The sequence below is a fragment of the Salmo trutta genome, chromosome 36, assembly GCF_901001165.1.
Source record: "Salmo trutta chromosome 36, fSalTru1.1, whole genome shotgun sequence".
Taxonomy (NCBI): Eukaryota; Metazoa; Chordata; class Actinopteri; order Salmoniformes; family Salmonidae; genus Salmo; species Salmo trutta.
Window position 1 is genome coordinate 25525734 of NC_042992.1, and position 4245 is coordinate 25529978.

The following is a 4245-nucleotide window of genomic DNA, read 5'->3' on the forward strand; positions in this document are numbered from 1 at the left end:
CTAAATGTTAAATGTTTTTTTTGTGTGCACTCCAGGGAACTCTTCATATATAATATGTGAGATGTAATATTTCTATTTATTTTACACAATGGTATACATTTCTAAGCGTTTCTCGAGTTTCATCCTCCTGCCATCAGTCGCAGTTTCTAATTTCTCCAGTTTTTTATGTGCGTATGTATGGGTCAAAGTGTCCGTGGAGGACCGCACATTCTCACGTCAAGTTTTATTTTTTTATAAATGCCAAAGTTTGCTTAGAAAGTGGCGTACGCCTTCCTTTATGCCTATGGAACGTTTATAAATGAGGCCCTTGGACAGGTTAGGGCCTGGTTGACCAACACACATTAGGCCTATAGCAGTCGTCACCAACCGGTCATCGCGATCCAGAGCGCAAATTAAGTGCACCTGTAGGCCTACCGCTGGCCAATCAGATGGCTCAGATCACTGTCTGCAAAGTCTCTTCGTGCCATAGACGATAAAAAGAAGCCTCCAACCCAAAGCAAAGTTGATAATGTGAGATTTCAACACTTTTTAAACCATGTCTAGAGAGACCCAATGAATACAGCAAAGTAGTAAGTTTAAGTAGTTATTCAGCATTGTCAACACTTTGTTCCACATAGTCATAAGCCATAAAAAGCTAGTTTCGATAAGCTTATTATTTGCGGCTTTTTTAATATCGAGGAGTATTTAACTTTCTCTGGTCATTGGAGTAACAACATGAATTGGTGCATTAGGCAGCAGTAATGCAGTGTGACTTAAGTTTCTCCATCAGCTGGAGGAATGTCCCCTTTTCTCAGCGCAGAGAGGAGCGACGGTGTGTCGGGTGAGAGGCAGCCTCATCAATCCTCCCGCCCCTCAGACTGACCATCAGATGCAGGCCATCAGTCCAGTTAAAAAAAAAAAGTCTAATTGTTATGCTCACTCAGCTGTGCCTCACAAGTATTACAACAAATAATCTATACCAGTGTGATCAAAATTATGTGAATATATTGAAGCAACATCTCAAGACATCAGTCAGGAAGTTCAAGCTTGGTCGCAAATGGGTCTTCCAAATGGACAATGACCGAAAGGATACTTCCAAAGTTGTGGCAAAATGGCTTAAGGACAACAAAGTCAAGGTATTGGAGTGGCCATCACAAAGCCCTGACCTCAAACCTATAGAAAATGTGTGGGTAGAACTGAAAAAGTGTGTGTGAGCAAGGGGGCCTACAAACCTGACTCAGTTACACCAGCTCTGTCAGGAGGAGTGGGTCAAAATTCACTCAACTTATTGTGGGAAGCTTGTGGAAGGCTACCCGAAATGTTTGACCCAAGTTAAACAATTTAAAGGCAATGGTACCAAATACTAATTGACTGTATGTAAACTTCTGACCCACTGGGAATGTGATGAAAGAAATAAAAGCTGAAATAAATCACTCTACTTTTATTCTGACATTTCACATTCTTAAAATAAAGTGGTGATCCTAACTGACCTGAAACAGGGAATTTTTACTAGGATTAAATGTCAGGAATTGTGAAAAACTGAGTTTCAATGTATTTGGCTAAGGTGTATGTAAACTTCCGACTTCAACTGTAAGCAATAAGAAGCCCATATTGCCCTTGACTCCTGTGTGTGACTTGATAATTCATCAGTATTGTGGAATTTGTATTGTGTTGAGTCATGCAGTAGCCTATTTTTATTCAGCTCAACTTTTTTATTCTTCATAGTAGATGTGATGAGGAGAAAAAAAATCTACCTATTCATTATCATAGAATCTGTTTCCTTTGATAATAGTCAATAAGGCCGGTATGGTTTCCTATAGGGACCAGCTGACAGCCAGTGATGGTTCCCAGGGTAGTGGGCCTGATTAGGACCTTTTATCAAAAAGATCACCTATAGCCTTGCATTCCTAACATTCCTGCCTGTCATTTCCCCTTGAAAGAGCTCTTTTGTGTCGTTACCTGGTTCCACCTCTAGAGAGAGCTACAGCGGTGTGCGCTGTGGCTCAACAGAGGCAAAGGTTTTGGAATGGAGTAGTGTCAGATTTGAGAAGACGCGCGCGCACACACACATTTAATCTTTATTTTAAGTTAAGGTAATTCACTGTAGACATTCACACACTGATAACTTCATTCAGAATAGTTGGCTAATTTTATGGGTTACACACGTAAAAATAGCTACTGTTTGAAACATTGACATAGGTTTGAACTTGTGTGAAGTAAGTTATCGAGCCAAGAATTGTTCCACCTGTAATTGAACGGTTTAGGCACGTGTCATATGTTCAGTGTCAACTCCTTGGCTTCATCGTAGTTGTCTCTGCCGTTGAGGTTCTTTACAGTGTCAACAAACAAGCTGCACATTCCCACAGACAACTAGCCTGTCAATCATTCATTGATTTATGGTGTACCTGTGTAGCTCAGTTGGTAGAGCATGTCACTTGTAGTAGGTTCGATTCCTGGCACCATCCACTCTAAGTCACTTTGGATAAAAGTGTCTGCCAAATGGTTATTTATTATTATTATTACTACTACTACTACACCCTGGCCAGTTTGTTAGGTACACCCATCTAGTATTGGTTCAGACCCCCCTTTGCCTCCAGAACAGACTGAATTCTTTGGGGCATTGAAACGTTGCTCAATTGGTATCAAGGGACCTAACGTCTGCCAGGAAAACATTCTCCACACCATTACACCACCGCCACCAGCCTGTACCGTTGACACGAGGTAGGATGGGGCCATGGACTCATGCTGCTTACACCAAATCCTGACTCTGCCATCAGCATGACGCAACAGGAACCGGGATTTGTCGGACCAGGATGTTTTTCCACTCCTCAATTGTCCAGTGATGGCGTGCCCACTGGAGCCGCTACTTCTTGTTTTTAGCTGATAGGAGTGGAACCTGGTGTGGTCCTCTGCTGCATTAGCCTATCTGTGACAAGGACCAATGAGTTGTGTGTTCAGAGAGGCTGTTCTGGCTCGCCTGTTTCCTTGCACGATTCTTTCCATTTCTCTTTCGACCTCTCCTCAACAAGCTGTATGCGCCCGCAGGACTGGATGTTTTTGGTTTGTCGCACCATTCTCAGTAACCCTAGACACTCATGCTTGAAAAGCCCAGGAGGGCGTCCGTTTCTGAGATACCGGAACCGGCACGCTTGTCACTGACGATCAGACCTAGGGCTGTTACGGTGACCGTATTACAGCCACAACGGCGGTCACGAGTCACGACCGCAGTCAAATTCCACGTGACCGTTTTGTCACGGTAACAAGGCTTGTCCAAGCTCTGATGCTGCTGAGGGTCATTAGTAGTCTACCAAACTTGCTAACTGCCTGGTACTCAGCACTCTATTGTCCCTCTCATCACTCTGACATCAATGCAAATGTGACGTTCAATCAAACAGTAACTGAATGCCTCGTTACCTGTCTGCTTGCTTCATATAGCAAGCCACTACCACGTCTGTTAGCGCAAACCATTTTATTCACACAGTTCAACTCAGGCTATGTGAGTTTGGTTGTCTTTTATTGTAGGCTAGTCTGTAACGGTTGAGTAAATGCAGTTCTGTGACTGCGTAGGTTAATTAGGCTGCTAATTCACTTAGTCTTAGGCAATTATAGCTAGGCTAGGGGAAGAAGCAACTGTTGATTCCTTCATGCTCCCAATCATAGTATGAGATGGACTTTCTGCACGTTGCTATTGGTATTACTTAGAGAAAACAGCTATCATCCAGCTGGGGTTACTGTCTTTCATAGCAGGTTATCACATTTTTAGGTGGGCTAATCTGTTTTATGTATTGCCACAGACTGAGTTTGAGTGTAGGCATTTATTCACCTCTGCAATATTTATTTTCCAGGAGTGATTCAAAATCAACGATAGTTTGTTAGGCTATAGGCTTAGCTATTCACAAATTGGCCTCGCAGTCAACCAGGCAACGCTGACTGGTCTGGCAATTGTCATATCTGCTCTTTATTGTCTGTAAATGGAATGTGTTTGCAGACTCTGGGTTGCATCTTCTTGCGGACTTGAAGGGGTTGCATCCCTAGTCTAGTGCACAGCCCGCTCTGACATACCTTCTTACCTCCCTCCCTCTAACTAACCTTATCACTTTAGCTATTTCTCCTCTCCCCCTATCACTCTAAACAGACTGATTTACATGTAACCACACCACTCACTGCTAATACAGTTCAGTACAACAGGACTGAAGGAAGATTGCTGTTCTCCATGCTCAACAGGGATTTCTGACTGACACATTAAGCATTCACTGAAATCTCCTA